At 36.0% G+C, this 14798-nt stretch overlaps 1 non-coding gene across 1 annotated transcript; it reads right to left on the bottom strand.

Moving 5' to 3' along the window:
• Window positions 1-449: 449 nt before the first annotated feature.
• TRNAS-GGA (transfer RNA serine (anticodon GGA)) lies at window positions 450-523 on the bottom strand. Its single transcript has one exon. It is a non-coding gene; the product is annotated as a tRNA-Ser (tRNA).
• Between the last annotated feature and the right edge of the window lie 14275 nt (window positions 524-14798).

Genomic DNA, 14798 nt, shown 5'->3' with positions numbered 1-14798 from the left:
CTTTGGTAGGCAATGAAAAAGCGAAAAAAGAAAAAAAACATTAGAAGAGCACACTCAACCTGAGAAAATCATCGTTAATTTTGGATGATATTTCTAAGAAGAAAATTAATCATGTGTTTTGAATATCTTTTTGCCACAAACAAGATATCGTCATCGTGGGAATCATAGTTGGAATGGAAGAAACTTTATCTCCAAAAGACATTTTTAAATAGAAAAAAGTCATTGTGGTCGAATAGAAAATTTTCAAAGTGGTGTGAAAAGCATGTCTCCAGAAAATATCGTAAAATAAAAAAAAACCGCAAGTATTTTTTTCGGAAAGACATTGTTAACGCATAAAAAAAGCTATCATTATGTTTTTGGAACACATTATTGTAATGAAGGTCATTCGAAGGTTTTTTTTAATAACTGGCTGTTGCGAAGATATATTTCGGAGAGAGAGAAAATTCAACTGCCCCTGCGGGGAATCGAACCCACGTCCTTTCACTTTCCGGGTGAACGCCCTAGACCACTAGACTACAGAGGCACAGAGATAAAAACCTTCGTATGGTAGCGGAGAGTGACGTCATCCTTGTATAAGTCGCCATCTGGTGGCAACGTCAGCGTTGTGAGCTTTTCCTGAGTCTGGTCCGGCCGTCCATGTACGGTCCATTTCAGTGTACACGAGCTCCGAGGAAAGATTGAAGATTCTGTGCCTCTGTAGTCTAGTGGTCTAGGCCGTTCACCCGGAAAGTGAAAGGACGTGGGTTCGATTCCCCGCAGGGGCAGTTGAATTTTCTCTCTTTCCGAAACATATCTTCGCAACAGCCAGTTGTTAAAAAAAAACCTTCGTATGGTAGTGGAGAGTGACGTCATCCTTGTATATGAAGGTCATTGTTATTTGGAAAAGACATTTGTGAAATGAAAAAAAAAAGATCATTGCTTGACCACTTTTTAAAAATCTTCGATCTCAGCTAATGTCTACATGTTTTCAGATATGTTGATTTAATCAAGAAAGAAACAAATAAAAAGTAATTTTTATATTAAATAGAATTAGGAAAACAGTAGTGGTAACACTTTATTCAAAAATTTAACTTATTTGGCTAATAAAACTTATTTTATTTAATTAAAACAAAATGTTTTTTTAAGTGCAAAAACTACACATAAGCAAATACACCAAGTAGAAAAATATTTACTTATAATTAAAAAAAATGTGGTCCATTCCAGTTTTAATTAGCCAACTTTATTAAAAGTGTCAAATAAGAGAGATGACACTGTCTGATGATATTTCATTTCCAGATTTTTGCGATTATGGAATCAAGCAAGAATATGAATATGCATGTGTCGTGAAAAGGTCTTATACGGTAGACAGACACATTCCGGAATTATAAAATACATTTACTGTTGTCTGGAAATTCAAATGCCACCAGCAGGAACTACTAAACACTCTCCTCTCAACTACATTATTGGATTAACGCGTGTCACAACCGTGTTATCTCACACGAGAAGCGCTTTGCATACAATATATCTATCGTCTTTGGAATCTGCGAGCGCTTTTGCCCGATACATATCTAATTTACTCGTATACATGCACGGCTCTGCATTGAGTGCCTTCTGCGAAGACATTGTTCGCAATGCTATTTCCAAACCTCACCCATCTCGACATGCATAACCAAGACAGAGTTTAATTTCAAGCATGTCTCGACATTTCTTCTCCTCTCGAGGACAATACATAAGCAAGGTGTGTCGAAACCGAATATTCTGAGTGAGTTCGAATATTCTGAAATTAGTCTTTGTTAGCAAATGTTTAGTGACTGTTCCCGACAATGTTTACGATGCATTCATTTTTTAATACACGCCCTGCATTTTTCTTTCTGAATTTAAACCTTTTTGACTGCTGTTCCAGTTCATGTTCAAATTGCACAAAATTTTTGTATGTGATCACCAGAAGGGAGTGACTGGTTACTTGAACAACATAAACAACCTTTAAATTAGCAGGAATTGAAATATACAGAGGAGGGAAACTTTTGAGGGGAGACATTATTTATATGGGAACATTTTTGAGGGGATATTAAACAAATGAGGTACCCTGAATGCTATTATGTGACAAAAAAAATTATTGACAATATTTGAAAAACATGGGATGTTGCACTTCAGGGAACACGATGTATTTAAAGGATATAAACGAAGATTTGAATTGTATAAAATTTCATTTATTGTTTGCCCCAAATTACTTTTCTATCGTTGTTGAAAAATGCACAGCAATGTCTCCCCCCACACGTCTTTTCAAAACGCAAGGGTCAAAAGTCGTTCTTGCTTGGCTTGTCAACAAATAGGCTTGTGTGTACCTTTGAACCATTCTGCTGCTAATTATAGAAGCTTCATGTATGGCTCACAAATAATACTCGAATGTATAGGAGTTGCTTAGAAGCATCAATGCCGGAACGGGCTCAAAATATACAATGCTTTAGTTAAAAAATATAAGAAACTCATATTGTGTACTTGAGAACAACACTGCCTAATAAAGGGTTAAGAAGTTTCAAAAAAATTGCACAATCTTTTAATAGACATAAACTGACTTTATTAAATTCAAATAACTAATAATTATGGTTACGGGAAAATGTAATGTACCTTATGACAAAAAATTGGGAAAAAAATAAATTTATTTTTAGAAGCACCAGCACAACTAGAAATTTTAATTTCCAGGATTTGCATAAAATTAACTTGACATTTTTTTTTCTAAAAAAAGTGCTGCGCAAACGCAACGTCAGCAAGCGATAGGTAAAATAGCTTCAAAAACTATCTATTAATCATTGTGAAATTGATACTGGTTAAATTGTAAAATTGGTAGTACATATAATATAAAGTAAATTTGATTTACGGTCAACTAAGAAGGGTACAGTTTACTCCAAAGCTAAAAAATGTGCTATAACTTTAGAATAACAATGTTTTTCATTGAATCACTATCCGAGACATTCTCGTATCAACGTATGAATGAATGACTACCATAGCTTTCTTGTAATTGGTTTTTAAACTGCAGATACAGTTATATATCGTATAATACGAGGACTGCGTCCGTTAAACAAATCTCAATTTTTATTGCTTAATATGGACCACTGTATATATATGTATTGTGTGAAGAAATATAAAAGTCGCAATAAAAATAATTTCTAAATAATTATCCACAAAAAAGAAAATCTAAAATTCGTCAAACATAATAATTGTAATTTTTCCAGCGGTTGGCGTCGGAAAAGAAGTCACCAAGTTACAATTCACCTTCAATTCGCTTATAGATTCCTAACCCATTCACGGTATGGGACCGCACTTGAGCAGGACCAACGTGTAAATTTAAGCTACGCCTTTCATGTTGCAAGGGGTTTCATAATGTTCCGGGTAATGTCTCTCACAAGTCCTTGAAATGAGCAGAGGGTGAAACAAAATGCAGGATGTCACAGATTTGTTTCACAGAATAGATATTTACACGTATTTACAAGAAGAGATTTAGATGGTACGCGACCTGCAAATAAAGTGCAATCGACAGATAAGATCTTGTGCTTTCGATAAAATCTAAGCAACTGGACATAGTTCCGTTTTAGTGACGACACTAAAACGGACGACACTATACGACGGGGAAAAAAGTAACCTTCTAAAATAATCTCAACAATTCGCGTGACATCTATACACTTCTCCTTTGACATCACGACATCGCTAACGTATAGCCGTCACCAAACGTGCCAAGTTTAACGTTAATTTGGCGAGATTTACAGAGAATTGGGTTAATGGTTATTTACAAGAGAAAAATGACATAATACATGATAAATAATAATTATTTACATGATTTTCGTAACATTGTCCCCCTTCTTTTAGGATGGTTCATCCCGGCAATTCATTCCTCAGTGCCCGCACTTGATCACTCACTATGGTAAAGAGCTAGACTATCGAAGTAGACCACATTGCACTTTGAAGATGGAGTCCTTTGAATCCGAACTACGACATCATTCAATTTCTTCACGACTCTGATGGGTCCATCCCATGACGTCTGGAGTTTCGGGCAGAGTCCTTTCCAGCGCTTCGGGTTCCAGAGCCACACGGTCTCCCTCCTTGAAGTCATGAGACGTGGCCTTCACATCGTGGCGGTTGTACTTCCTGTCGGATATCCTGTCTCTGGTGATTCGATGCACATCCTCGAGGTGCTTCTTGAATCACTAGACGTATTCTTTCGGTCGAAGAGGAGCATCTGGCGGTCGTCCTTGAGCCAAAGATCTCGTCCCGTAAGCATCTGCGACGGTGAGAATTCGATTCTCTCGTATGCGGTTCGGTTTACGGACACCATGTGCTCAAAAATCCAATTAGAAAAATTAGAAAATTCCTAGTCTTGAAAAAAAAATCCCTTGTTTTTAAGTGAAAATTGGTTGAGATATCTGAATTCAAATACGGAGAAATGTTAAGAAAGAACGGCATAAATCAGGAAGAAAAGCGTTTTCCGTTAGTTTATGCTGTTCTTTCCAAACTTTTCTCCGATTTTTTTTACTATTATTTTAATGACAAGATGTCCGCATAAAATGTTAATTATAATATTTTAATAAGCATGCAACCCCTTGTAACACGAATGACTTATCTAACTTCTCTCAACGTTATTTGGATAATTTTTCTAACAAGAAGTATGCTCCTAGGATCAACGGTTCACCAGTAAAATGCGGCAAGAGGAGTTATGGAACCAGGAATCACCCCTGTATAGTGTTGAATTGTAAGGCAATGGAATAAATATGGTAGCTTTTCTAGTTTTTAATTGTTTTATGCTGTTTTATTTGCAACTCGATAAAACAGATAAAACGTAACACGTATACAGGCTGCATAGCTAACAACTCATACTACAAAACACGCCAACAATTGATCCCAGAGGTATACTTCCAATTAGAGAAAAAGTACCCAAATTATTTGTGGACCACAGATACGTCATTCATATTCCAAGGGGTTGTATAGTTATTGAATGTTTTTTTTAATACATACACTCTGTGCTCAAATGCCAAATTAGAAAGTTGTTTCTCTGTTTTTTTTGAGGCCAACAAAAAAATTTCACGTTTCTAATGGCAATATACCCTGGAATGCTTGAATTCAAAAATCGGGAAATATTTGAGAAAAAAACTGCATAAACGGAAAACTTTTTCTTCCCTCATTTATGCCCCTCCCCACTCCACCTAATTCTAGAAAGCGTCATAGTCCATTTAGGCCTTTCTTTTTGTTTGTCCTGGAAGCTTTGAAAAAATGTTTTTTACTGAATATACTAAAAGACCATATGTTTTTATGAAAGTATATTGTTTTATTTATTTCTTAATTAATGTTAATCTTCTAATCTTACCGAACTATTTAGTATACACACATTGTTTAGTAGTAAATATCTGTTGCAGAATGTTTTCTGAAGATGCAAATTAACCCTTAGTAAGTCCGTATATATATATAATCTCCACCTACTTCTTATACTTCTAAAAAATTCTTCTAAAAAAGTGCATGTGGCATTATAATTTTTTGGGCTTACCATTATATGAGTCCAATATATTCGATAAAATAAAAATTTCTTCATTCATTGGTATTCTCAAAACAATAATAAATTACAAAAAAAACATTGAGAACTGCGGAAGAAGAAAATTTCGCACGAAGTGGTTAAAAAAGGAATGTGGTTTTTAACCTCCGATATAGCCACATAATCAACAATGGTGGTTTTATAAGGTTTGACTGCAGGTCTACTCATTTTTATGGCTTTTTGCTCCTCCTCCTTGGTGGTATATCACTCTTCTAATTGCTAATATATTTGGGAAAATCAATTATCATTATTTAAAACATTATTTTCTTTTATGGTTAAATTTCGATTTTCAGCCATGATGTCTACGGACCAGTAGGTTCTCGCATTCACTGTGAGACCAGTAACTTTTATTTTTAAATTCCAACGCTGCCAATATTGCTTATGACGAATTCCTTAGCAAAACATTTGTGAATTTTAGTATTATGTTGAGGCATGCTAAAACCAGTATTGTTTAAAATATAGATACAATCCATTTTTATTGATCAATACATTTTCAAAAAAAAAATTATTAGTGCTCTAATTTTAACTAAAATGGTAATTCAAATGGCATGCCCTACCATTTACCTGACCAAAGCCATACGAAAAACTGATTTCAAGCCATCGCGACCATAGTCCCGATTACAGTACTAAATAATCTGTACTCCAGATTATAACTTGGAACAATAATTTTTGAGTCCAGTCCTATAACCCAAAGTAAATTTAAATCATATTATACAACTAATTATGTACACATACCTTGTGAATATTAGACAAGAACATTAACTAAAATGATAAAACAAACTTGAATATGATACTCTCAAATTCCCATAAAACGTTTAAAAATGATTTCACAATGTGGGGGTCTGAGCGTAAAATAATATAACCACGTCACAAATTATATTCATAGCTTCATCGTATCAATTGCTATTTCATTGATTCCTAATTTCCCTATACACAGTTTATTTTTAATTTATATTTAAAATTCTATATAGTCTCTTTTCACTCTGATTGGCTTTAGAATGTCAATAACAAATTGCTAATCGGAGAATGAATCGAAACAACGGCAAATCTTAAATATCGCATGGTTCGCGTAAGCTTTTCGGCACTTTCAAGCGATTGATCAATCAGGATTATCGGATTTCAACGCATTAGAATTATAGACGATTGAAACGCATATTTGGTCTTGTACGAAATAATCCAAAAAAACTAGTGGAATCTCTGTCGTTTAATTGCAAAATATCTCGCTCGAAAAGCATTGGGAAATTTTCCGTCTGATACCAGTAGAATTAGATATAATTATAAATTGTCTTAAATTTTTAAATAATTTGGCTTTGCAAATGATTAATTTAACTGCGAATAATTGAAATTGTGACAGCTTTTTTTCCTTATTATTATCATCTTCCGATTGAATTCATTGATTATGCGGGAAATTTAGAACATATATGTATATATCGATGGGAAATCATAAAACTTCCCACCGAAACCACACAATGTGTGAATTTTTATTCTGCAAATACTCCTTCAGGAACAATGTTTCAAAATTTTATACCTCATTAATTACAAAGACTTGATTCGTTTTAAAAATTTCGAGGCTGCAAAGGGCAATTCGATAGATCTAATCGTTAGTTAATTAAAAGTATAATAATTAACGCTTCCCAAAACGGTGAATAATTGGATCCAGCAAACATTGGAGTGCACTAAACATATTCTTTTGTGTTGGTTACCGAAAAGCTTATTTATTTTAATTAGAGAGAAAAAATCATTTGAGCGTACTTAATTCCTTTGTGTACACGTGTAAGAAATTTTCAGTTTAATTAGTTCATTTTCATTGGTTTCATCGTGTTTTCTAAGTATGTATAACCCTCTAACTACGTTATCGACAAGCTTTCATACCACGAATAAATTTTATATATTTAAGTAGTTATATATAGGAGTATCTATGATAGGAAATATATGTACCAAGTACCTTTACAATTGAAATCAACAAAGCAAATTGCCTTGCATTTCGCTTACATAAATGAAGAAATCGCTTTTGAAAAATAATTTTCAATATACTTAATTTTCTATAATTAGTGAGAGGTTGTTAACAATGAACGCAAATGTTATGCATGATACATGCAAATATATCTGAGGCCGGTATAACTCCATACAAGTTCTTTTATAAAATTTTTACTGTGTAATACCGGTTTATTAAAATGGATTCTACTACACTTCAGTGCAAGACAATTCAGTGCAGTGATTGTGTTTTGTAAATAACATCACGAACATAAGAATTGGACACAACAACAATGGGAGAATGTCATCTGGTCAGACGAATTGTCGTTCACATTACTCCAGACTAACGGACGTGCTTACGTTTGGAGAACACCAGCACAAGCTTATAATGTTGACTGTCTCCTTTCTACTGTTAAGCATGGACGGGGTCAGTGATGCTGTGGGGCGCGATGTCTCACCGTGGTTTCGGCCCACTTGTTGTCCTGGATGGGCGGTTTAATGCAGCGGTTTATGTCAATATTCCTGCCGACCATCTTCATTCAGTGGTGCAATATTAGTTCCCTGATTCTCGACCTGTGTTCCAAGCTGTAATTCGCCCGTTCACACTGCTGGAATTGTCGGAGACTGGCTTGATGAGCACGATGATGAACTGCAACACCTTGTGTGGCCCGCTCTGTTCCTTGATCTTAATATAATTGAACCTTTGTGGGGTATTTTGGAGGCCAAACTGCGCGGTAGGTTTCCACCTCCAAAGACACGTTCTGAATTAGTGACCTTTTTGCAGGAGGAGTGGCTACGTATCCCCGTGACTGTGGTGCATGACTTGTATTTGTCCATCCCACGACGGATACAGGCTGTAACTAATGCAAAAGGAGAGCAACAACCTATTAATAAATATTTTGTCTCATTTCACAAGTATTTATATTATTTTTTCCAACCCCTGTACATAGCATAATTATGGAATCTGAAAAGTGTGTCACCGTTAAATACAGTAGCCAGCACTCTTTCAACGATTTTTTTTTGTAATTTAATCATTTTTCTATTTTAAATAGTTATTTTCTGAAAATGGTCGGCAGGCCACGGCGAAAAACTCCGAGGGCCGCATTTTTCCTGGGGGGGCCATGAATTAAAGACCCATTTATTAGGGGTTGTTGCAACCCACTTCACTTTGCCTATTACGTACTCGCAATATTCAGAGTACTAGAACAAATCAGAATGGTACCTATAGCTAGACAGGAGTGCTGAAGGATTTACTTGAGCAAAGACGTTAATGATGACACAATATAGAAAAGTAATTAGTGGTTTTACAGATTATATGGCAAAATATATTTTGAATATCAATATCCGTCACCTAGGAGAAGAGTAATTAGTGAGGCAACCTTCGATTTAACAGATCTATATCAAAATCATGATGAGAAACATGGCCTCATAGCCATTTGAGTTACTTCTGAAATTATGGTCTCTGTCTAATTACCCTTCGTGTCATAATAAAGTACTATAATCATGATCAACGTAGAATTTGGCAATAAATGCATTTCCACGTGTGCTTCGCAAATCTCCCAATGGATCTAGCAATTAAATTTACGGCGCTAATTATGCTATTTTTTTTCGGTCACCAAGATATAAATAACCTTTACAAATACTAGTTTACCACAAAAAAAATAACTGAAGTTACGGTAAATGCATATAGCACGTGGTGTTTAGCGGAAAAACGAATGTTTGAGTTTCGTTAAACTAATTCTAGAGTAAACACGCGGTCATTAATGGAATCCTCTTTGATGTACACGTAGCATTAGACTAACCGATGAGCAAAGACAGACGTTGACTTAATGAGAAATGCCAATGGTGTAAAAGAGCACCGAGAAAAGAGTCGTCGGAATCGTGCTAGTATGTGTTTTCTTGTTTTTACTCTTCAAATTTTTCTAATGAACTCCAAGTCACAGTTGAAAAGCACTAAAATGGACTTTTTCCTATTCTTCTTATACATACCCAATGAAGCGTTATTATCCAATTAGGATGACCCTATTCACGTGTTTTACTGAAAAATTGCAAACATTTATAATCCTGTTTACTCTGCAACTAATGGGTTTACCATTTCGTTTTTGTTCTATTGTGCCCCCCGTGTATATTTTGTTTTGTACGTTTCCATTGAGTGCTTTCTAACTAGAGTGGAGTCGAAACTTTAGCAATGTCTCATATTATTAGGCTGATATTTATCCTTTAATAAGACGGGACAAAGTAAGACTAAGAGACATCCACCATGAATAATATGGGACGAAATTCACAAAACTTATGTTAAACATGCTTTTAACCGTCCTTCTCCCACTCTAGTCTTATTTTCTTCACCACTCATTCATCAAATTTGCTGCCTTGGCTATTCTAACTCTTCTAAGACGTTTTTCCCCCTGATCTTTGAAAACTTTGTGGAGTGATAAGCGAGAACTATCGGAGACGTTTTTTTGATACTTAATGGGCCCCACCCGTGGGCTGCGGATGCATAAGATGGGTATCATGATTATTTGAGAACGGGCTGCATGTTTTCCATGAAAAAATATGTAAATTTATTGGCTATGAATTTCAACCAGATATGGGCACCTGAACACCACTCTTGCCCATGATGCCCACGATGCTCTTAAGAGACCTCATAGTGGATGCGTGGATCACGAGGTTAGAGCCCTGTCAGCCTATTAGAAGGCATATTCACAAATCAAGAGCTATTATTATAACTATCACCAGAAGAAAAATTCCCGTACAAGAATTTTGACACATGCATTAACTGAAATTCTCATGATGCTATTCATGATAATGAACGGAATGACAAAATGGCATGCTACATTATACGATGTAGGGAATTTATTTTGCGCAGCAAAAATTCAAGGTACACGAAAGCATTTTCAGACTCTAAACGTCCATATTTTGTTAACTTATTCGTCATGAAATGATGGTGCTTTTCTTAATAAATTTATTCTGTAACCGATAAAAATAAAATTTTATCAGGAAAAATATGTCCTCTAGAAAACACTTTAAATAACTATGCAGTAAATTATTACATTACGTGTAATATAATACTTAACTATACAGTAAAGTATTATATTATATGTTGGAAACATCAATCCACTGGAACCTCTGCTGCCACCTAACAAATAAAAAGCACAACCGTTGTAATTCTTCGATTGAATTTGGTGACTGGTTTCCGATTGTTGTATCGCATGAAAAAATAAAGCATGTCATAATACTAATAAATATTTTGTGAACAATAATATTAGTTGAACTATTAAGTTTGCCTTGAAATTTTAACAACGGTGTTTTTTGTGTGTAAAATAACAAAAATAAAAACCACAAAGTGGGAATCCGCTTTGGCTTTTCGTGATTGTATCAAAGAAAAAATACACATCAGAATCAAACTCTTTCTGGGGTCTGGCTCCTGTTAGATCACAATTACCACTGGTATAGAAAGCCACGGTGGGCTTTGAAACCTTTACAGATGGAAAAAGGGTCCTCGCTGAGTGTAGGCTCAGCTGATAGCCTCTCCATCACATCTTCGCAGATTCGAAAACATTAGTGCGCTAAATAAATGACTTGAAAAGAGTATAATAGAAAATACTTTAAATTTTCTGGGACCACTCTTAGCCATACTTACAATTACTGCCCGAATAACGTGTAATATTAGTCAGATATATCTTGCAAGGGTTTTTGTATGGCTATTTAAATAAAAATTTTAAGTTTTTATATGGAGACCCTGTGCTCGAAAACCTAACTACAAGGTTGTTGCCCTGCCTCTCCTGTTGCCAACTATAAAAAACCCTCAACTTTTCTAAGTGCAACATTTATTAAAATATTCGAATTCGAAAAACGGAAAAAAACCGAACATTACCAAACATTAAAAACATCAATTTATCTCTCATTTCAATTTTTAATGTAGTTTTCTTCCTGACTAAAAAAGAACAGGAAAACAAATTCATCCTAATTTTCATAATTTTCAGATTTCACACGAGGTCCAAAAAAAAAAAAAATTAATCTTGTGGTCAAACTTATGAAGTTCGTTTCAGGACTTGATTCTACTGTGAATGTATCCATCCCTGGCTCCTGCTCCACAATGTTGCCAGTGATGCTTGTGTCACCAGTCTCGGCATGCTTCTCTACTGCTTGAGAATGGCACAAGGAAGCTTCTCTATTTCCTTAATTGTCTCCCCTAATTGTGAACCGCTTCTGATAACTCTTATTACGGCATCGTTGTTAAGGGTTATTGTAGCCGGTGGTTCCAATGGATTGTCCCAGTGAATCCGCTCGAAATACTGTTCTGCTTTGAAATTCAATTTGGAAAGATCAAACTGGCGTAGTTCCCCACTTCCAGTCAGGTTTTCTTTCTTGCAGTGTTCTTTCGAGGCAGAGTTCTTGAATATATGCTCGTTAATTTATGGGCATCGCAATCAGGATGTTCTCAGAGTGTGCAGAGTAAGAGTTCTTCTGTACAAATTCGTGAACGATTGTCTTAAATTCTTCCGACAAGAATGAACTTTTCTTGATCATTTCACGAAGGTGACGCACTCCATGAGTTTGCTCTCGGGATTTTCTTTATTTCAAATGAGAATGGCAAGTAAACTTTCATAACACATTCTGCTAGGAGATTGAAATCTGCTGTTGGTTTGGCGGTCGATGCGTAAAGGTGAAGAATTCTGTTGGCTGTACTGAGCCATCTCCCCGGGGCTTCTGTTTGCTAAATCTAGAAGGCACTCCCCCGAGGATACTGCCCTAGAAGTATCGATGAGGTATTTTTGGTTCTTTTCGGGAGATATTTTTGTCAATTCTCTCTTCCATTTGCAGAGCAAGTGGAATAAGGACAAAACTTATCACGGAAAGGGTTTCGTATGTTTTCATGGATTTTTCTGATGTTCCGGAAAACTGCTGAGGCCCACATATCTTTCCGTCAATCTTTTGGAAAAGATGGCGAAGGGGCACTTAATCGGTATGTGATAACCATACAAACAATGACCAACAGAGAGAGAGATTTCAATGCATCTAACTACGCCATTTTTCTTCTTTGGCGTGATGGAACTAACATCACACCCAACAGCAACCAGTTTCGAAAGCGTAATCTCTTTCTGCGCAACCGAGTTGGTGATGCCTCTTTTAATATCAGCACTAGACCCAGAAAAAAAAAGTGGAACCTCAAGGTGGCAATATTTTGGGCTGAAATTTGGTGACAATTTGTTCCATCCAGTTTGACACCATATAATGACTCAGGCAATATGAATTTCAAGAAACTGGTTTTTTGTTCCACCCCACTATATGATTGCATAAAGAAAACGCTTAAAAATACAAATTAAAATATGTTAAGTAATACATAATATTGAATATTTCTGTACGTTATTACACAGAAAGTTATATTTTTTTTTACTAAAATTTTAACACGGAATGTACTCATATTATTTTACAATAAAAAATTTATACCTGTTAAAATTTTGAAGCAAACTCAATAATTAAACTAATATTATTATTTACAAAATATTTATTAATATTTATATATATAATTATTGTCTTCTCTACATGTATCACACACAAGTAGTCTAACTTTTAGTACTTTGTACACTTCATAGGTGGCAGTGAGAGGTTTCAATTGTAACGATATTATTCACGTACTCAAGGTGCCAATGTGCGAGAGTAAGCGTTGAAGTGGGGAGAGAGAGAGCATTACCTATATAAACCGGGACACGAGGAAGCATGTGCATAGCATCATCGGCTGTGCTCTTTGCTTAGGTTTACAGCAGAAGGCACCACTACACCAAGACAATGATTGCTTCGCCTTCCCACAAAAAAAAAAAAAACCACTTTTTACCAAAAATATGTAAAACATTTTATAACGGTGATTCTTCAACAGAAGGTATTTGCTACTTATCAGTCATTGAATGGTGTTTCGCCACCGTTCAGTTAACGAAGGAAGAGATTGCTTGATTCTTTTATAAATTACCTCATGTCTTTAAGCATGGGCCCACCAGGCCGGGGGCCTTCACTCACTCAGATGAATGCATTAAGTACTACTGGCAAATTCAAGCGCAACATTATGCATCAAGTTACACCCATGTACTTACTACTTCACCAAACACCAACTCTGGCCATATCGCTATACTGCAATTTACTGCCATTAGTGTGATGGGTTGGAAGTGAAAGCGTTGTCTATCGGTGGTCGCCTCGAGTTCGTTAGGGAAAAATCTAATCGATATCCTCCCTTTGGTTCGAACCCGGGACGCTGAAACCTTCACGAGGGTAGACGAGCATCTTACCACCATGCCACTCGGGCACAATAGCTGGTGTCGCTTAGCCAATTTCTTCATTTTTCCAAGATGAAATTCGAGCAATCGACAAGGGCCAGTTTATTTTAGCCCCCCTCCCCCCTTCAATTAAGGCTTTGCCTGAGGTCCACTCTGGAGGCAGATTCATAGTTTCTCGTCAACGAATAAGGCCAATACCAGAATCATATAGAATAGACGCTTTAATCCATGTCCACACCTGTCGCGCTACGTGATACTGAGTTGCTCGAAGCCGTTTTTGTAGGGGTGCCTCCGCAAAATCTACCAGCAACGTGCTAGCCGCACGTCAAAACCAGGTTTTTTCGTGGGTTGAAGCTGCGTAGCGCTTCGGGTGTGAATATGGCTCCATATCAAGAAAGCCCAAAACGCTGATCACTGTCTAGAATAACTATTAACGTGATTAAACAACAAATCGTAATTATGTATTAATAATTACAAATACAAATACAAATACAACGCCACAACAGGCAAAATGCCCAACGAGGTGGCTGATAAAAAGATGCCCATAAAAATATGGATGTCATATGTTTCAAAAATACAGCAACCCAATTAAAAATGCAATTAACACAAATTACAAACAATATATACACATGATAAAATATTATACAATGCCCATAAAGAATACTTATGGTTGAAACCCTACTTTCAACACTGTTTCGGTTAAATTTCAAGTGGTTTTTTTTGTTATCAGAGAGTGTGAGGTCACCAAGGCAGTGACAACTGAACGTGACCATAAATAATGACCTATGACTACTACTAAACCATACATGCGCCTCGTTCACATTCCTCTGCGGAATTTCTAACAAATTGGTGCATGTTGGAATATGCGTGTACTCATGACCCCACACATCCTCGAGCAGGGCCCATCTAGGATGGGACTTTTGGCGGGCCCCCAGACCAGACTTTTCATGGGCCCCTTTATAATGAATTTATGGCGTGAAAAAACAAAAAAATGATGA

The sequence above is a fragment of the Pholcus phalangioides genome, unplaced genomic scaffold, assembly GCF_987345545.1.
Source record: "Pholcus phalangioides strain wild (caught in Gottingen) unplaced genomic scaffold, Ppha-v1.0 ptg000015l_1, whole genome shotgun sequence".
Taxonomy (NCBI): Eukaryota; Metazoa; Arthropoda; class Arachnida; order Araneae; family Pholcidae; genus Pholcus; species Pholcus phalangioides.
The sequence above is the reverse complement of the archived record's forward strand: the minus strand, read 5'-3'. Positions and strand labels throughout refer to the sequence as shown.